The following is a 22,087-nucleotide window of genomic DNA, read 5'->3' on the forward strand; positions in this document are numbered from 1 at the left end:
CCTATCTGTTCTTACTGACTCCTCATCCTGTATCCATCAGCAAATCCTTCCCCTCTAATTCACTCCTAAACCATTTGTTAACTTTCTCTCTGCTAGACTTATTTTGCCTCCACACCCTTCTCTCCTTCCACCTCCTCCTCTATCCCTCATGTCCACTCCATCCTTCTTCTCCCCATCCTTTTCTTATACCATTTCTTCCTGCACTCACTCCTTCACCCTTCCTGCAGCGAAGACCTTCTCCCAACCCTGTGCATTATCAGACCCTTGCACTACTCTCCTTCCCATCCTAACCTGCCTAGGAAGTTAGACTTGCATTACAGAAGAAATGTGATGGAAAAAAGGAGTCATGGGTGGCTGACCTGTTCCACCAACCAAATCAAGACAAGCCTCTGCATGTATCTTATTCCTCAGCAAGCATGTAGAAATATCAATTACACACACACAAAGCAAGTTTAGCGGTAGTGTGTACACTGCTTTGTCTAATATTTAGGAGGATGCCCAGTCCGACAAAAAGAATTCAATAAATGACCTGCCTTGCTGATGTCCGGCTGGTGGGGTTGTTGAACTCTGACTTTCAGTTGACTGTATGTGTACCTTCAAGACGCATGCATGGCCTGCGAGACTGCTTGGCACATCGAAGCTCCGGGAAGGTGCTAGTGCTAGTTTCCATTCTTGCAAACTGCCCATTGTGTTGAATCTGATGATGTCATTACTCCTTTCCCTAAGGTAGCCTCTCCTCATGTGGCCGGGGGCCGGCAGCCACTACCTAATCCTGACCTTGGGGGAGGCTATTTGAGGGAGGACCACGTGGGCGCAGCGACCCTCTGGGGGATGACATGACATCAGTTGAGATATGGTATCCCTCCTTTCCCTTTTAGGGATAGTCTATCCATTCCTCATGCCTTGATGGCATACTGCTATAATTCCCCTATGAGAACTTGCCAAGTCTACTGACAGTACTCTTCAATATCAGATAACGAACAAAGTGACAAACACTGGGACGAGGAAGAGGCAAGGATCAATGATGATTACTCCCAATGGGAACCAACCCAAGCAGTATAGTAGCTGCAAGAATCCCATTGACCTGACACAGTTTAAAACCATGTGGGCAAGAGAAGTATGGAGTTCATCTTCTTCTTCATCCTGGTATAGATCGAGGATGCTGCGAGAATGGAAGATCTGACCAGCTAGGTTCTCCCAGGGAACCCAAATTGTCGCGTTGACAGGCAAGTGGAGAAACCAGGAGTACGGTGACCAGTGGCAGTGCAGACGGGGTGGCAAGACAGTGCGAGACGCAGCCCGGTGAACGGCCTGCTCAGGGAAACTCTGAGGAGACTGTGGCATGATAGGAAGAAGCAATCTGTGCTTCCTGACAGCCGAGGATGCTGGGATGCCTACCAAGGACCAAACACCTGCCAGAGGTTCCTGCAGGGTCAGAGCGATCCACAAGAGCCGGAGAAGCACCTGATTCAGATACAGGAATGCAGAGAGATGGCAGGAAAAGAACCGGTGAGCCCAGGGAAAGGGTTGGGACACCAAAGAACTTCTGGGCAAAAGTAACAGAAGCCCTAGACTGTGGGAGTGGGATCTCGGACCCACATTACGAACTTGAGTAAGACCAAGAAGGAAAAATCAGATGGCATTGTATATTAAGACCTGGCAGGAGAGTATACCAGGTATTTCCGATAAAAGTGACTGAACAAATTAAAAGAACTGGGCACACTTTGTGTAAAGAAACTGCATGTGAGAAGTCCTGACAAGAAAACATATCGGGCGCCCTATGAGATTGGAATACACACCCATGAGTTTGAATTGAAACTCCTGGCAGTAGAGCATACCAGGCAAAGCCAAGTGTGTGAAATGAATGGCATAAGGTCCTGGCAGGTGAGAATGCCAGGCAAAGCCAATTGTGTGAAGTGAACTGCATACGAAACTCCTGGCAGGAGAGTATATCAGGCAAAGCCAAGTGTGTGAAGTGAATTTCATAGAGGGGCCTGGCAGGGGAGTATAACAGGCAAAGCCAAGTATGGGGAATGAACTACATAAGAAAATCACGAGGAAGACTCATGCCCTTAGTATTTTTAAATACATTGAATGTAGAAGGGATCCTTGCAAAGAGTGTACCATGTGCGAGTCTGGAACCCACACCCACGTTTTTGTTTTGTTAAGAGTGAATCCCAAGGGAGACACATGCTCTTAGGATTGTGAATTATTGTGAAGGTGGAAGGAAACCTGGGGAAGGGAGAAATTTCCCCTGGAATGGATTGCGACACCAAGAGGAGGGAGTGCTCTTCTTGGTCTACAAAGAAATTGATTATATTTTTTTAACTTTCGTTCTGGCAGAGAGAAACCTGGGGAGGGGAGTTGTTCCCTGCAACTGTGAATATTAACCATTTGAGATCTTTATTGGATGTATACCCTTTTTTCTTGGATTTGAACATTTTGTGCACTTTACAAGGCCGAAGACAATATCTTTTACATCTTAGAGTTACTTTTAGAATGTAAGGGCTATGATAGGATTTCGGGAACACAGGACATTTTTGCTGTTGACCTCTTGACACAGGACAGACCCTTAGTTTTGGTTGAGGTAGGGAAATACCTCCTAGATTAGGGATAGTGAGGCATTGTCTATCTCTTTTATTATTTAATAAAAGTCTATAACCAAAAACATGAGTCCTTTGTGTCTTCGTCTCATTCCTGGCTCTTCACATCATTCATGGACTCATTGCTAGGCTTGCAGTAGAGCAGCTATACAATGCATTCACAAGCACTCAGCCTAAGCAAACCAAAGTAATGAAAACGTCTGTTTCTCGTGAATGCAATGGGCAGTAGAGGGGCACAATATGTCCTCTCCTTGCCGTCACACAAAACCTCAGTTTATCTCCCCTTCATAGATATGTCACTGCAGGGATACCTGCCAGGACAAGTGTGAAAATCAAACTCCCCAAGTGAATTCATTTATCAAAGCCCTGTCACTTTGGAGGGAAGTGCAGGATGGATCCTTTCATACATTGACACCCCCTGCTGAGTTTGCCCTAGGACAAGCGCTTAGTTGACCCAACGAGTGCACCGGCCCTGATCTTCATTCTGATTGATCTCTTTGTGTATCCTGCTCCACCAGTTCAACTAGCCTGCTGAAATAACTGCAACTAAAGATTCTGTAGCTGTGTCCTTTTCAAGCTAATCACCAATGACAAACCTTACAGGAGGAGTGGCTCTTGGAATGGTCTTGCCAATTATTTGTAGAGAATCCCGTGCATCTCCACGAAAATCGTGCCCAAAGTCTCCTCCTAGGTGGCCAGGAATGGGCAGGCTCTCCCTGAGCCCAATCCTGGGGATGGTGTACTACAGGAGTATCACCAGGATGGAGACAAGGCCCAGGACGGTGGGGTGATTTCACAAGGTATTCTTCCTTGAAGAGGGAATCTTTGATTACGGAATTAAAGGAGGAATTGGCATACTGTCAATTTAAACTATCTCAACCTCCTGATAAAGATGGGGAGATAAACTCCCAGGATATAACCCAAAAAAGTGCCATATTGGAAGAACCAGTGTTTTTCTCCCTAAAAATATATATCCTCTCGAGGCCAAAGCTATACCAAAAGGGATGATGGAAATGTGGCCATTCCTATTCCAACTATCTCTAAAAAGCTAAGTCTTACAGTTCTCTTTTTCAAAATATTGAGGAAAGTGAAATTGTTGCTAAAACCATCAACGCCTTGAACTACATGTCCCAGAATCCCTCATTGACTGTGATGAAGAAGAGGGCTAAATAGGCATGCAAATGCAGAGAACAGGCAGGCAAGCCTAATATTCTAAGGCAAGGTCAGGCAATCAAGATTGATGGTCTGCACCTAAAGCCAACTAACCCACCTAAGGAGCATAAAAGGCTGCTGCAGGAGGGAGTCACAGAGAGAAGCTGGAGCAAGAGCTGGAAGGTCGGCAGCAGCAGTAGGAGAAGAAACAGGACTGGAGGCTGACAGTTTACAAGGAAGTGTGACCACGGAAGGGACGCCAGAGCAAAGAATGAGTGGATTTCACCTGCAGGCTATGAGTTTGTCCTGTGCTCACAAACCCGGTCTGGCTGTGGCTACATTGGAAGAGACTGGGGAAAGCTGGCAGTATTTCCAGGTGTGCCTAATTGTCGTGAATGCAGAGCTGAAGTCCTGTGTTTTACCTGAGGCCTGTGTGCAGAAGCAAGCTGAGGGAAACTGGAGAGAGGAAGCCTCTCCTTTAATGAGGCCTGATCCTAGACACCTGTGCTGAGGAGAGGTGGTGTATCCTTAGAGTGCCTGTGGTAGCAGTAGCAGAGGAAAAGAAGTCAGGGACACCAAAGCAGCCCACAGCCCCTGTAATACTGGAGCCGGTAAATGAAGGACCGTACTCCAAAGCAGCAGAAACTCCTTGCTTGTAACTGTAACCAGCTGAAATTCATTTGCATAGAAGGTAAAGTGAGTGAACTCATTCGTAATTGCGGGAAGTCTTGTCAAACAAAGAGAAATGTATCACAGGCTTATTGTGCAATAACTTAAGTGCTCGCGTGTGAAGAAAGATTTTCTTTTCCCATTATTACTATAAAATCATTAACCAGAGAAGTTGCGTGTCTCCTATTAACACAGAGAACGGTAGTGATAATGATCTCATAAGCCGTAGCAGACTTTTACATATAGTTACAAGAAAATATGGCTTCAGAGAGCCCGCGTATGAAATATTTTGTTTCCCGATCATTGTTAAAGACAAATGCTGTCTTTGTTAAAGGGAATGCAAGTAGCAAGTTGAAGTTTACCATCAAGAAGCAATCGCATGTGCCTAAATTTGATTGTGAAGTGAACCTTAACATCCTACATTCAAGTGTTGCAGAAGTTGTATAACTCGGAAGTAGAACAAGCATTGCCCAGGCCAGTAGACAGAACCTTCTAAAGGGGTAACCAGACAAAGTTAAAACTGAATCTCGTTGTCTTGAAGTTGTTGAAGCTGAAACTACCCCAGGGCCCTCTGATAAAAGGGTGTTCTATATGACACTGGGAGAGTGGCATTGCAACTTTGGTGTAGACCCTGGAGACACAGAGATGCATACGAACATGGGGAAGGGAGCTGGGTGCTTGTAATAATAAATAATAACGTATCTGTAAAGCTGACAGTGTGGCAGTTAGAAGCTGAAGCAGATTCTGTGGTAGCTACAAGACTCGGAGGAAAGGCACAGAGGCTGCTTTTTCTTATAGCAGTGGAAAGAAGAGTGCCCTTCCAACCTGTGGAAGTCAAAGAGTCTTATTCAAGTTGCCTAAAAACATTTCCACAATATCAAGTTGTAGCAGCAGAAGTTGAACTGTGGTTGTCTAGACTTTTGTCAGATCTTTCACAAGTTGAAGTAGAAGCAGTCTGTGAGGCAGAGAAGCCTGCCCTAATAATACAGAGAAAAGAACGTTGGTACAGGGAGAGCAACTTCCTTAAAAGGATCATCCTGACAAATTGTATTCAAGACGCTGCAGAAAGTAAAGTTGTTATTAAAGTGGGAATGGCATTTTTGTTTGTTGAACATTATCCAAGATTACCATTGTTGCTGTTTCTTTGTGGAATTTTGGAAAGGGAGCTTTTCATCCGGAGAAGAAGAAATGTCTACCTGTGAATTTTTGTTTCAGTAACTTTTTATTTCTTTGGAAACTTTGAAGAACTTATCTGAGACTTTGTTTTTTCTTAGAAGAAATTGGCTTTGGACATTTCTGGAGGAATGGAATCTTCCCAGAACAAGTAGTAGTCAACCAAGACCTTAATTGTTTGGTAATCTCTTATTTATGTTATTGTTACTTTACTTTGATTATTTGGTTGTTTAGTATGAGGGTTAGTTTTGTGTATGCTAGCAGGTTTTTCTCGTAGGTCTTAGAATAGACACGGAATCCCATGGTAGAGTAGGTTTAGTTAGGATTTATTTATTGTTTCTTTTCAAAATAAAATGTCAAACATTGAAAAAACTAAACTCAGTTGTAAGCCTCACGTTACTGACCCCTCATAGAGTCTACAACATTTCTACGTTGGTTGGCTCAGCTTCTAACCAGTTCATCTACTGCATATTTTAAGACAATGCAGATCTCCAAAACCTCAAAATGGGCCATGAATTTGGGAAGCATAGTAGGGTAGATAGGTTCTATGTGATTATGTCGAGGTTATTCCATCACATAATTCACATAATTATTATTTCTTTTAACAGGAAGATTTTGCTGCAAATGTATGCGGGAGAAGACCCCCGGCAGCACCTTCTCTTAACCCCATTACATTAATTATTCACATAAACCCACCACCACATGTATTTACAACAAAAACTGAGGTAAGAAAACGCGATGAATTCTTCTATGACAAAATATGCTGTAGCAAAAACTCCCATTCCGGGATGAATGTACCACACATTTTTCCGGCTATCTAAATTACTGTATCAGTACCCACAATGAATATTGTGGCGCAATTAAAAGGAAAACATTTTATGAATAGGATCTGTAGTGAAATTAATTCTGCCATCCAATATTATTTAGTGAAGGTGTGCATGTTCACCGATGTCGATTGCCACGGATTTCCGCCAACTTAATTTAAAGGAATATGGCGCTTTATCATTAATATAATGGACCACTACTAGGGATTTCTTTGTTTTATCATCTCCTCTAATGGGGTACATGAGGAAATTGATGTCATGTTATTAGAATTTTTGAAGAGCAACATTCGCTGAAACTAATGGCATTTTGGAGCTAATCCAGGGTGCACAGGGAAAATAATGAATTTTAAAAAAGGAAGATCTTCAGGGCATAGCAAAAACTAAGATGTTTATGTTATGAAGATGCGGCAGAGGCAGGTAAGTTTTGAATAAGGATTTATTTAGGGTAATATGGGGAAAGAAGACCCCCACATCTCATGGGCTCCCTTCCCTTCAGCTCTTTACACCAACTGACAATCCTAGAACAAAAACAAGAAACAAGCACCAACATTCCATGACATCACAAAGGATACCTCATCACATATGAGGCTTCTTACAATACCTTTCAGATAGGAAGGTTTCCTCCCCTAAGGAGAAGCAACACAACACATCTTCCCGCTTTTTTTTTTTTAACTCAATTTTCCATTTCATGTAACATTTCATTAAATCACTTTACTACTTTTATATGCGTTGCAACAACTGGGCTACATTTCATTAAATTGATTTAAAATGGGTCGCAGTAAATGAGTCGGTTATCAGTTCCTTAAGCTCATCTCCCGGACATCGTCTCACACATGACCCTCACATATGGCCTCTCCTCACAGTGGCAATTTTATCTTTATTCCACACTTGCCCTCCGGCAACTTGCACTGCCCCTTTCATGACTGCCACAACTCTGACAGGATCCGAATAAAGAGAGTCCCCTTTCCTCTTTATAACTCCTTTCTTTATCCTGACCCAGTCACCACACTCCACGCGTAACTCCTTTTTCCCTCTCCTCAAGTTTTCACGCGTTACCCATTCTGACTTCTTCTTCACCAATGATCTTCTCACTTTGTCCACAACGAGATCGGTCTCCCTACACCTACCAAGCCATGGTGGACAAGCCATAGAATACGGCTTTCTCCCCCTCATGAGCTCAAATGGGCATAAACCGGTTGTAGAATGTGGTGCCATCCTCAAAGCCCACATTCTATTCTGTATCGTGGCTAACTTGTCCAAACCAGACTCCTCTCCCATACGTACACTCTCCATCACATACCTATTCATCCTTTCAACCACTCCATTTGAATCGGGATGGTATAATGAAGTCCTTTTGTGACCAACCCCACACTTCCTCAAGTAGTTGGTGAAGTTTTCTCCAATAAACTGGGGACCATTGTCGGTCAATACAGTTTCAGGTAAACCTTCATTTGCAAAAATCTCCTGTAGGACCTTTATCATATTCTCACCCGTGATGTCCCTTACGATTTTAAAATCCACCCATCTGGAAAACAAATCTACAATCAGAACAATATATTTACCATGACCATAACCTAGTTCCACGGGACCTAGTATGTCCATGACGATATCACTCCATATCCTGGACGGAAGACCGACGTCCACCAATGGCTGCTTTCTGGCTACCACTCTTTTTCCACTCTTAACACAAAACTGGCAATTTGCCAAATAATTTTCTATCTCCTTGTCAAAATCCGGCCACCAATAATCTTCTCTTAATACTCCTTTGGTTTTGGTAACTCCAATATGACCGCTATGTGCTAGATCGACCACTTTCTTTCTCAAACCAATTGGGACCACTGCCCTACTCCATCTGAACAAAATATTATCATTTACAGATAATTCATCCTTCACCTCCCAATATGGCTTCACACCCTCCGCCAATTCCAGTTAATTTGGCCATGCTGCAGATTCAACATATGTAATTACTCTCCTTATGATATCATCTCTTTCCACCTCGTCTAACCACTCCTGCTTGGACACAATACCATCGGTGTTGACAAACACTAACTCCATTTCTTCACTCTCCACACTTTCGGGTTCTGCCACCCTTATCCTTGATAAACTGTCAGCCAAAACATTTTCCCTCCCGGGTATGACTTCCATCCTAAAACAATGTGTCTGCATCCTAGTGACCCAACCTGCCATTCTCCGAGAAACTTTGTCAAGGCCCTTATTTTCAAAAATGGCTTTCAGGGGTTTGTGATCCGTGCGTATCACAAACTCTACACCCCATACAAAATTTCTGAAACGTTCCACAGCCCAAAAAAACGCCAGAGCCTCGTTTTCTAGCACATAATATCTTAACTCTGCTCCCTTGAGACCCCTCGAGGCATGAGCTATCACCTCTTCAGAACCTTCTTCTTGCTTCTGGGATAGCACAGCTCCCAGTCCACTCTCGCTAGCATCTACTGTGATAGATAGCTTCCTTGTGTCAAAACATCCTAACGGACGAGCCATATTTATTTCTTCCTTTATTCTGTTAAACTCCATGTCACACTGACCATTCCATACAAAATCGGCACCTTTTCTCAGGATCTTTCTCATTTCCTGTACTTTGTCAGCATAGTTTATCACAAATTTATGATAAAATTCCGTCATTCCTAAAAAAGAACGTAGCTCATTCTTGCTTTTCGGTTTCTTAATACTCTTTATGGTATTTACCATGTCTTCCTTGGGCTTAATTCCATCCCCCGACACTTCATGGCCTAGATAGTCCACTTTTGTCACCGCAAACTTACACTTCTCACCTCTCAAAGTGATACCTCTCTCCTCAAATATCCTCAAAACCTTGCGTAGATTCCTGTCATGCTCTTCCAGTGTTACACCACTCACCAACACATCATCTTGAAAACAGAACACTCCCTTCACTCCCCTCAACAAACGATCCATGATTTTCTGAAATACTGACGAGGCAGATGCCAGTCCAAATGGCATTCTCCTAAATTGAAAAACACCTTCATGTGTTACAAACGCCGTAACTTTCCTACATGCCTCCTCCAATTCAACATGATGATAGGCTGACGTCATGTCCAGTTTAGAGAAGTACCTTCCTCCACCCACCATGGTCAATAGCTCACCCATGTTGGGCAGGGGGTGTCTGTCCACCAACACACACTTATTCAACTCGCGCATATCAACGCATAATCTTAGGTCTCCTGAACTTTTCTTTACAATCGCCACTGGGGAGACCCATTCAACCCCCCCCAGCTCTTTCAATCACTCCTGACTTCAATAGCTTCTGTAACTCCTTCTTCACACTCTCCCTTAAAGCAAAAGGCACCGGCCTGAGTTTCGCCACGATAGGTATACTGCCCCTTTTTAATGTTATCTGGTGTTGAAACCCTCTCACCTTTCCCAACATCTCATCAAATACTTTCCCATACTCCGACATATACCTGCCGTGAGTCGAGGATACTTCGGAGACTTGCAGTACCTGCTCTGGGTGATTGGGATCGAGTTTGATCCCTAAATTCTTTTGTTCTCTCCATCCTAACAAGGATTGTCCCTTCTTAGTAACATACACTTTGCCATCACAACTGCGTCCCTTGAATTCAAACCTACTCCATACATAACCCAATAGATCAATACGATCTTGGTTGTACCCTCCAGGACTTATGTCGGGCTCTGATAACTCAGACACTACCCCTTTCATTTCGCACTCAAATGCAACCCTGGATACTAGGGTTATTTTCGACCCTAAGTCAGCCATCATGGATACCTTACACCCATTCACCGTAACCACAGCATAGGGCCGTTCACAATCCTCAGGGTCCCCACCATTGGTAACTACATTAACAGTATTAACGATAACATTTTGCAATGGCATCACAACTTCATCTTCTGATGACCTCCCATCTTCTTCCTCATTTACGTAGAGAACCTTTCTTTGGCCTGACTGTCCAAATTGGTAGTTCTTGCAGCATGATGCAAAATGTCCTCTTCTTTTGCATTTAGAGCATATGCTCTTTCGCCCTGGGCACACAACAGAGGATGCAAAGTGTGTTGCACTAGCGCACCGATAACATAGCCTTTCGTCCTTCTTATCCTCTTTCTTCTCACATCTCTGCATCGAGTCTTGATTCCTCCTTTCTTCCGGATTGCTCCTCCCTGACTGTTTATTTCTTCCTCTCTTTTTGTTCTTTCCTTCGGCCACAATCAACACCTCCGGCTTATTTTCTTTGGGCTCTCCTCCTTCAGTTTTGGAGAGTTTGGCCACACATGCCAGGGAATGCTCCACACGTTTGGCCAAGTCCAATACTTCATCTAAACTTGGCTCATCCTTCAGCTACAGTTCCTCCCGTATCTTATTCGATCGAGAATGAGTCATGAAATGATCGCGAATATGTTCGTCGAAACTTCCTTGAAACTTGCATGTAAAGAGCCAGATGTCGCAACGCCGTCACATAATCCTCAACAGATTCACTATGAGCTTGTGTGCGCATCCGGAAATTGTAGCGTTCCAAAATCGTGCTCCTTTTTGGGTTGAAATGCTTATCAAGTTTCACCAATGCTGACTTGAACTCATTTAATTCATCGCCGCTTCCGTCACTCGCTAGCTGAGGGAGAGTTTCAAAAATCCTCTGGCCCTCGAAACCCAAAAAATGTAGCAATAATGCCAACTTCCTCTCGCTGGAATAGGCCGTTCCCCCGGCTGCTTTCATGTAGTGCATAAAGCCCTTGCGCCATTGGGGCCAAACCATCTTCGCCGCGCCCGGGGCAGGCATAAAAATGGGGGGACCTGTTATCCCAGGTAAAGCTGCCCTGTTTTCTGTTTGCAATGATATGTCTTGATGTGTATTTATTTTCTTCTCACAGCAAAAAGGGTTCCTTTTGTTCCCTTTCTGAGATTCTCTGCTTTAGATGTCTTTCACGGTACTTCCTTGTGTCAGCCCGCTTAGCTACACAGCATGGACCAACACTGCGGTATACTAATGTCCTACGCAAGATTGAAATCTACCTGCGTGGGTACAATGGACAGACTGTTGTGCCCCACTCTTTCTGCCTTATGGAGATGCTTGCCAGCCGGCGGCGTTAATTCTCCTCTCACTCCATTAGGGCACCAAGCGGCGTTAGAAGAAGTTATGATGCCTTAACAGAAATTCGGCTTGCCCCCCTAATAAGCAGTCTACGGTAGTTCGCAGCTCAGACCACCTCTCCTACCGTTAGGTGTAATACGGTACTCAGCGTCAGAGTCGGCTCCCCACCACTTCCATACGGATGCTCGGGCCTGGCAACGGGGTGGACGACAGGCACGGGGAAAGCGGAAAGATCGTGAAAGTCCCCAGAGAAGCGATGAAAACACAAAGATGCACTTACTTCTGCAACGTTAGGGAGATGCAGAGAATCGCTAGACTCTGCACGGTGGCCGCTCAACGCTACGGAGGAGCGGAGCGGCCCTCCCAGGACTGATCTTCTGACGCCAGGATCAACTTCTTCCTCAAGACAGCCCCTTCAAGGGCGGCGGCGCTCGCCGAGCCAGCTGGTATCCATAACTCCCCGCAGCGGGCCTCTCAACGCAGGAATTGGCGGAGCAGCCAACGGACGGCGCGGGCCAGTCCTTTTCGCTACGGCAGTGCGGACGACCGTTCCCCTCCGGAGGCCGCACACAGGGAGCCAGCAATGGATCCGCCTCAGGTCCCTCGGCGCCGGCACATGCAGGGTGTACCTCGAGAGCGGGGCAGACGGCGGGACGCAGGGGACAAGTTTACAGGGCCTCGCTCAACGCAGGGGCTCGGCGGAGCGGGCGTGGTTCTCAGCTGGGGGTCTTCCCTTCACCTGCCTCCCATGGCCTTGCATCCCATCCTCGTCGCCATTGTTATGAAGATGCGGCAGAGGCAGGTAAGTTTTGAATAAGGATTTATTTAGCTTAATATGGGGAAAGAAGACCCCCACATCTCATGGGCTCCCTTCCCTTCAGCTCTTTACACCAACTGACAATCCTAGAACAAAAACAAGAAACAAGCACCAACATTCCATGACATCACAAAGGATACCTCATCACATATGAGGCTTCTTACAATACCTTTCGGATAGGAAGGTTTCTTCCCTAAGGAGAAGCAACACAACACTTTACAGTAGGACAAACTGCTATGGGCACATTATTCGGTAAATAAGCCACAGAGAAGTCTGTCCCCCGATGTGTGATCGTCAAAAATGTTGGACTTGGATAGTGCGAGAAACTTGAGCGCATAGGAGCCGTGATGGCACATAGGGGCACAACTTAAACTAAAGGTACTCAGTGCCGATCTTATAGAAAGCCCAGAGAACAATGTGCATAGACTTGAACTGGATTCGCTTATCAACCAAGAGCCTATGCAGTTTGCGCAAGATAGGGGAAATATGCACCCTCCAAGAGAATTGTGCCACAGCACTTGCTGTTCCATTTTGTAGCATCTGCAATCGATGTACCAGGTAGGCCGGCTGGGTGAGGTAAAGTGAATTACAATAATCCACCCCACTCATAACTAACAAGTCGAACAAATCACTGGGGCATGTAATTGATATGGAATGAAGGGAGTAGCCTCAATTTAAAATGTCCACTCTGTCATAAAAAGGCTATCTGATCTCTCATAGAAAGAGAGGAGAGGAGTTTCACACCAAGGTCCTTTACTGCTGAGGCAGGAATGTGAGGTTTGCCAAAGGCTCTAGGCCAGAAATTAATAGTCCAAAGAGGAGAACGAAAAGAAGGTTAGCCTGTCACCAGTACTTCTCTCTTATCCCTATTCAATTTAAGCCAGTTGTTGCTCATCCAACACGAGACAGCCACCAGGCCCCCCTCAGCTGCAATGCCATGCTTGGCTGAGCAAGATCCAGCCAAACACTGATTTGGGTGTCATCAGCGTAGGAGCTTTGAGCGACCCCGAAAGTAAGAGGCACGGTTTTGAGCAAAAAGGAGAGAGGGAAATAGATTAGTCATGATCACTCAGGAAAGATTTAAACCAGAGAAGCACCTGACGGATAGACCTGCACTGGCCAGGCGGGCTAACAGAGTGGAATAATCGACCGTGTCAAAGGCAGCAGATAGATCTAATAATATCAGTGCGCCCACTCCACCCTGATCCACCAGACATGCCAGGTCATCGACCACCGAAACTAACCCACTTACTGTGCCAGGGCGAAATCTAGACTGAAAGGATTCTAAAAAATTGGTAGATTCCAGTAAAGAGGTAAGTTAAGTAGAAATCTGAGTTGTAAGCGTTTCATTGGAAATGGGAGAAGCAAGATGGGACGCAAAATTAGACGGAACAGCAGTATCAGAGGAAGATTTATTTAGCCGAGGGATGACCAAGGTTCAATTCAGCTGAAATACGCCTGTCGAACAGTAGTCATTAACCTCCTGTGCAGGCGATAGCAGGCATCACCTCCTTAAGAATATTCAAAGAAAAATATTCTGAGGGGGTTGCTGATTTCAATTTATTTGTGGGGACCAATATGTCTTTGGCAGAGAAAGAAGGGAAAGTCGAGCAAGGTGCCTTACAAGTATTGGGTGGAGAGGTTGTGACATATTTGCCTGTTTTCAAACGAGAACGAATGTCTACAATCTCTTGATAAAAAAGACTCTGATAAGAAGTCACAAAGCCTCTGTGGAGACTAATCACAGATACACAGGAAGGAGTGGACAGAGAGCGCAATAAGTCAAATAATTATTTTGGCTGATTGATTGCAGCTTATGTCCTATGTTTAAACAAGTATTGTTTAGCCATAACAATTGCCTTATTTTACATAGCTGTTGCTTGATAGAGTCATATTTTGACAGACTGACAATACGTGATCCTCCATTTGCTTCCTACTTATCAACGCTAAGAGACTTAAGGTCTGCATTAAACTATGGCTTGGAAGGGCGCTCTAATTTTCTACACAGTTGCCATGGCGACACATGATCAGATGTACTGTTGAAGGCAAGAGACCAAAGTAGTCATGGAACAATCTCCCACAGTATCACAATACAGGTCAATCCGAACCGCAATATCGGGTATTGGGGCAGAGTGCTACTTAGTTTTCCAAATATCCAATCTGGCAAAAGCAACAGTTGGAGACAGCAACCGTGTATGAAAAGGGGTGACAAAATGCTCAGACCAAATAACGCATAACACAGGAAAATACTGTTATCAGTGCGTCCAAGACAAAAATTAGGTCAAGTGTGTTGCCTAACCAATGAGTAGGCTCACAGCCAAATTGGGACGGACCTTAGTGAAACATATTAAAACTGGATGCTAATTTATCATTGCCATTATTAATAGCCAGGTTAAAATCAACTACAACAATCAATTTAGAGTTTTTCTGCTGTAGTTCAACTAAGTATTCCACAAAAAGATTGCAGAAAGCTGGGTCATAAGAAGGGGGATGATAGATAGTGAGAACGTAATATGTTAAAGAAGCAGTGAATTGAAGTTAAAAGTGCCTCCATATTAATGTTATAATCCAGGGCACAGCTTCAATTGAAAAAGAAGATGAAAAAATGAATGCAACGCTACCACCATGGTGGGAGGAAATACAATCACACCGAACAATATTATAACAATCTTGGAGTGCTTGTGCCACTGTAGGGCCAAAGTGCTCACCCAGCCAGGTCTCTCTAATGCATCATCCTGCAAATCATGAGCAGCTGGAGCATTCGTAGTTAGTTAAGGAACGTACGTTTAGCATAAAACAACGAAGAGGTTCAGTCAAGGGCTGGGCTACTACCCTCTCTGCTTTAGAGGATGCCAAAAGCCAAATAGGAAATATAGTGTCTACCGAGCAAGTCAGAGAAGTTTAATATGTGGCAGCCCACGAGAAGACCTCTCCACAGCGGGCACCCCAATACCATTCCCTCTTGGTCTTGCCCGTGCCCAGACTGGCACAGGCGGCCGTGCCTATTGCGGGCATTAGGCATGCCTGCTGGGCTGCCGGGTCTCCGGACACATATGAGGGTAAGCAGGAATGTCAGCTGACCCGCAAAGTGCGGTCAGCAGTAGAGAGAGAAAAGATACTGACGCCAACCAGCAGGAGTTAAATAAAAACAAGCATTACATTATCACATGTAAACACACACTGGAAAGGGATATTTTCGGGAAGGGGAGCACACACAATATCAGAAAAGGCTAAAAGTCCTAAAGTAAACCCTCTCCATCTCACCAGTCCTTAGCACTCCCTTTGCTCCATGTAGGAGAATAATTGAGTGAGTGCAGGTATTTACTGAGTGCCAAACACTGACTGGAATGTCTCTCAGCACTGAATGGAAAGCTCACAAATTGGTGATTTTTGAAAATACCTGGAGTAAAAGGTGCACCACATCTATCTTCCCGTAAAAATCGAACGCTTAGGGAGTATGTAGAGATGTTCACAAAATAACTATGTATCCAATTGAAATGAGAAACCGAAAACAAATTAAAAAGTGAATTGCTGTCTTTTTGCCATTTTGGGTCAGGCCTTTGCCTTAAAGTGTTGTTGGGGTGGGCAGCTCCGGGCTGTAAAAGGAAGGCGATGTGTGACGGGGAGTGACTGCCCAGAGGCAGGAAGACCTCCCCCTTTTATTGACAGCGGTGCACGGGTTCACCTGACATGGTGACTACGCGCACCATAACACCCCCTTCCAACTCTCCTCCACAACAAGAACATATCAAGGTAACAAACATTGCAGAACATAGTCACTTATTATACTTGTGATTCTCTGGGAGCCGATGGCCCGCCCGCTGGACTGGTCACTGTGCTGCCAGCGTGGTCTAAATTGGTTGCGCTGTCGCTCCAGTCGTCGCCCACCATTGGCAGTTCTCCCTCGCGGTCTCTGTTCGGGGGCTGGTCCTCCTCGCTCTCGGGATCGCCTCTTGTCGGTATTCCCCTGATGCGACGGAACCAGCTGCAACTTCTGGTGAGGGATGAGCCCTCACGGGTCACCGTGACCATTGTTCCTTGATGAGCTGCTCCCGTCCAGGGGTTCGGATCACAAGGGAGGCATAGCTTGTGAGTGGGGTTCCTGGCTCTGGCCAGCACCTGATCACCGGCTTCCAGTGGCTGTTCCAGTAGACCACAGCAAGCCGACTCTCTGGTGTTCAACTGCTCCTGTTGGTTTCTCACCAGTGCGCGTTCTACCATTCCCTGTGACCAAGCCTCATGATCTGGGATTGTTGACCTGACTTTGCATTGGAACAGTGCTTCGGCCGGGGATACAGCTATGGTGGAGTGTGGCACCATGCGTTAGACCATGAGGAACTCTGTGAGGACGGGCTCCAATGCCTGACCCATCTCCAGGACACATAAACCTCTTGATGTCACTGTTGGCTCATGGCCAGCACGGTGTAATCTGGTGGTGCAGGAATGTGGCAAGCTCCTCGCTCTGAAAGGGGGACATGTTGTCCATCCTTATTGACTCCGGGAACCCAAAGGTGGCAAACGTCTCTTTCAGTATTGTTATGACTGCTCTGGCAGCCGTGGAGCCCACAGAGTGTACCATCGGGTACCTGAGAATTCGTCCAACAACACTAGGAAGGGCTGGGACTGTAGTACAGTTCCAAACTCCATGCTTAGAGCTTTCCATGGGGCATCTGCACGTGTTGGGGATGCAATGTTTGGCTCTTTTGCAGGGAGCCTCGCCACTTGGCAACATATACATGCTGCAACCATCTCTTCCACTTTTCTTACCATTTCTGGGAACCTCGCCACCGTCTTGGTGACTCCTTGGTGGCCCATGTGGGTGAGTTAAATCACTGACTTCTGAAGGGATGTGGGGATTACCAGTTGCATCCCCCTGAATAACACAAGCTCCGGTGCCACTGTGAGCTCGCTCCTCACATTGCATAGCCCTCGAAGAAAGGTTTGTGCCTCGGGTGTTAGGGTATGAGTGATGCTTAAAAAGTCTTTCCACTGTCTGGAGCATAGCTGATTGGCCAAATCCTGCAGGCCTGAGTCCTGTCGGGCTGCTTCAGCAACTTCGGATACTGACATTGACCTGGGGACTGCTACCTGCGTGACCATCGCCACTGTGGCCTCTGTGTCGTCCACGGTGTCTCCTCTCCTCCAGACGGCCCTCTAGGGTGGCAAGACAGGTAGTCTGCAAAGTTATCGGCACCCGCCCTGAAGGTCAGTGTCACATCGAATGCCTGCAGTTGAAGGAGCCAGCGTTCAAGCCTTATCGGGGCTTGGGCGGTGTCCCGCCTAGGATGGGATTAGGGGCTTGTTATCCGTGACCACAGTGATGGGGTGCCCGTAAATGTATATATGAAAATTCATGCTTCTCCTCCCTCTCGATCTGCGAATACCTGCGCTGCGTGTCTATGACCGCCTTTATTTTATTTATTTATTGCATTTGTTGTACGGTCAAACCAGGGGGTGCCACGGCGTAGTTATAGACATCTTTGCATTAAAGGATACAGATACAGTCAAGCATTTACAGATGGGCAATACATTCCTGGGTACAGTTACAGTCAATACATTAGCGCATGGAGAATACATTGTTCACTATATTTTGCACAGTCAGTAGCCTAGAATGTATTGAATAGGACTTCTTGAAGCACTGGTAAGAGGGCTCATTTCTAGTATGTTATGGGAGTGTGTTCCAGGTTTTTGGCACCATTACTGGAAAACTGCTTCCCCCTGCTCTGGAGCATTTGTAACGTGGGATAGAGAGATGAGCATATTTGCTAGATCTGAGTGCTCTTGAGGTCTTCTTTAGAGTGACAGTGTTGTTTAGATGGGTGCCTTCTTGGCTAGACATTTATAGGTTACACTGCGAGTGTTGAATACAATTCTAGCTTTTATGGGTAGCCAATGGGCTTCCCTCCTAGATGTGGAGATGTCATCTGATTTTTTTAATCCAAGGGCTGCTGCAGCAATTGCAATTTAGCCAAGTTCGCATTTGAAGTACCTAGCCATAGTCATTGCAATAATCTAACTTTGATAAGATGAGAGCCCGGGCTAGGGTAGTACCGTTATGCGGCGAGAGAAACTGTCGACTTAGTGTGATCAATTTGGCTGTATAGGAGGTAGCTGAGGATAGGGCATTCACGTGTTTAGATATTGACAGGTTTGCATCTAAGTATACGCCTAGAGTTTTGACTTGCTTTGGGACTGGGGGGAGGTGCCATCGATATTTATTGCTGTGTAGTTGGAATGGAGGGCATTGATTTTGGCTGGGGAGCTCACAAAGAGAATCTCTTTTTTTCTCATTGTTGAGGCATAGACCGTTGATAGCCATCTAGTTTTGGATTATGGCATAGATTTTATTGATCATTATTGTATCCTGGTCATAGTTGCCAGTGATGGGGATAAAGATCTGGGTATGATCTGTGAAATTTGTATAGATGACACCCATAGGATCCAATGCAGCAAATAAAAGCTTTGTGTACACATTGTATAGCGTGGGCGAACAACAAGACCCTTGCAGGACTCCTAGAGGTACTGGGATGGGGTCTGCGGCTTCCTTACCAATGGAGACTCAGGAGGTTCGATCAGCAAGGAAGAATTTGACCCAGGAGGTCACTTCTTGCGAGAATTGGAAGTCCTGAGCAAGTGTGGCACATAATTTGTTATGGTCGACTAGGTCGTATGCAGCGGCCAAATCTAATAGTAGGAGGATGAAGAGTTTGCCGGCGGATTTTATGGCGTCCATCTAGATTTTAAGGTCCAGAAGTGGCGTTCGGTGCTGTGGTTGGGCTGCAAGCTGGATTGTCTGGCTCTGAGGAAGAAGTTTTGTTCGAGGTGGGTTTGAAATTGAGAGTTGGTTATTTTATCAATTATTTTCATCAAGAACTGGACCGTATTTATGGTACAAAATTACGTGGGGACTGTCATTCCCAATGATGTTTTTTTTAGAAGTGGGGCCACCCAGACATCCTTGATGCTGGCTGGTACGGTGCTGGTGCTAAAAGAGGCATTCATACATTTGGTAATGATGGGGGTAAGCATAGGGGCACACATTTTAACTAAGTGTGCTGGGAAGCTGTCTCCTTTGCAATTAAATGGTTTATGTTTGGTGATAGTGTCTTACACTTGATCATGGTTAACTGGGGAGAATTTAAATTGGGTTTTGGCATAGTCACAAAATCTACTGATGGTTGGTGGGGGTAATTTTTATTGCCCTATAGATTTCTTTTGGTGGCAATTTTGGTTTGGAGAAACAAACAACGTGTCCATATTTCATGGACATTCCTGTCTCCAGCACACCTCTATTTACTGAAGCAATGTTTCAGTCAAAAATTTGGGAAGAAATGTCTATATTGTTACACCATTTTACGAACACAGTTAATATACAAAGGTAATCTTTAAAGGTATTGTTAGTTGGCCATATCAGGCCATTTATTCAAGATGTCAAATCTTTAGACATGTCTTGTTGTGTTTTTTTGACTGTGTAGAACATACAACTAAGTCAAACCATACATTAATTGTTACATTACTTTCAATTACATACATTTCATAAAACTAAATCGACTTGTAGAATACTATTTTTACACATGAAATTAAAGGAAAAAAAGAAGAAAAGTGGAAACAAAGAAAAAAAGGGAAAAAAGAAAAGAAAAGCTTGATGGGTTTCGAGAGAGTTCTCTCTTCTTCAGGAGAAATTGTTAACTTAAATCTTCAGTTTACATATTAAATTTCCATATAGAATTCGCATTTCTTTGGTCCTTATACAGTGGTAATCATTAGCACTTTCTTGCAATGTGTAGGTAAATCTGTGGATTACATATTAACAGTGTTTTATTTGATGTTGCTCGCTATGGCTTTAAAACAAATTAGTTAAGGTAACGAGGCCACATTACCTTGCAATATTCTGTAATTGGGAATGACTTTAGCTTCGAAAATGCAACTGCTTAGTTGCTGAAGTTTTATTAGGTTTCTGAACGGTACCCGAGGTTCCCTACAATGCAAGTTTATCTAATTTTAGTTCACTTTTCTTTTCCTTTTATAGTTGCAGTAGGTGAATTAGGTTAATTAATCGGTTAGGATCAATCGAAGCCTCTAGTTGTCGATCTTACCAATTTATGTTATTATGCTGGTAAGCATTTAATGTGTGTGTTCCTCTTTGCTGTTATCTGGCTTGTTCTCACATATTCAATTGGGTATACAGCCTGTTGGTGAAATTTACACATAACGTATTGTCAACGTGTGCTTGGCTTTCTATTCTTTTTACATTATATGAATGACATTCTATGTTTATCTATGTTGCCATTGAGGATAGGGCATTCTGTATGGTTGTACACCAAGCTTTGCTGGAGTTAACCCGCGTGGAGGATGGGATGGGGTTTTCCAATTCTCTAGTATTGTGAAGAGCATTTTGGAGTAAGAGGTGGCATTGCTAATGCGGGTGTTCAGGGCATTGGCTTTATTTGCTCGTGAAGGCAAATGGCTGTCATACACCAGATTGGATACCTGTAGGAGCTCCACCCCTATCCCCGCCAGACTCGCATCCACCATTACCTCTGATTCCTTCGTAGGGTCAAAGTACACCATTTTGGTGTCAGAAGTGAGGGCATCTTTAGTGGCATCAAATGCTTTTTGTTCCGGCCTTTCCCTAGTTACAGTTCTGGTCCTTCTTTGTCAGGATGCGAAGGGGTTCCGTGAGGGTGGCGAGATTTGGGATAAATCTCCCTCAAAAGTTGACTATGCCGAGGTAGCTGCGGACCTCAGAGGGTGACGTTGGCGCAGGTGCCTCCTTGATGTCTTCTACCTTCTTGGGGTCGGGTGACAGTCCGCCATTTTGGAAAACGAAGCCAAAGATTTGTACCTGGGGCTCCATAAATTTGTACTTCCTCCAGTTCAGGTTAAGTTCCAGCTGGGATAGCCTCTCCAGCACTGCCATGAGCTTAGCAATGTGTTCCTTCAGCGACGCTGAGTACACGAGTACATTGTCACTCACATTGAGGATGCCAGGTAGGCCCACCAACACTCCCCTAATGGTGTGCTGAAAAACCTCTGCCGCCGACGACACCCGAAGCTTAGCTGACGGTACAAAAACAGGGCGATGTGTGAAGAGAACGTCATGATGGCCCTGGAGTCTACGTGTAGTGGGACCTGGTAGTATCTGGCCTTCAGATCCAAAGTTGAGACTAGCTGGGCTCCCTGTAGGTCGGCCAGGATGTTGTCTAGCGTGGGCGTGTGGGATGCCTCTCCCTCTTGATCACCCAATTGGGCAGTCGCATATCCACGCAAATCCTCACTTCTTCTGGACACTTGGGCTTGGCCACCATGACAATCGGTGACACCCACAGTGTGGGCTCCTCCACCTTTTCGATGATGCCAGCCTTTTCCAACTTGACAATCTCAGCCTCATCCTTCTGCATGTGGAGTGGGACAAGCCCGTGGCGCAGCGCCACTGTTTGGATGGTTGGGTCCACGTGCAACTGCACCTCCTGTCCTTTTAGAGAGCCCACTCCTTTGAATAGGCCTGGGAACTGCACCAGCAGGCCATCTATATCTTGGAGGTATATCTGAAAGGCGAAGTGCACCAGCCCCAGGTCCTCCACAGTTGTGCAGCTCAGAAGTGTTTCTTATGCCACTGGTGTGACGTACAACTTTGCCTGCACTGTAACATCCTCATGTTGCACAGGTGTGAAGAAGAATCCGTCCAGTAGCAGGGGTGAGGACCCACCATATGTGAAGATGCAGATGGTTGGATGCTGCAGCTGTGGCAGTGCCGATGAGAGCTTCTTG

Source organism: Ambystoma mexicanum, chromosome 1p, assembly GCF_040938575.1.
Source record: "Ambystoma mexicanum isolate Mex_15411 chromosome 1p, UKY_AmexF1_1, whole genome shotgun sequence".
In the NCBI taxonomy this organism is placed as follows: Eukaryota; Metazoa; Chordata; class Amphibia; order Caudata; family Ambystomatidae; genus Ambystoma; species Ambystoma mexicanum.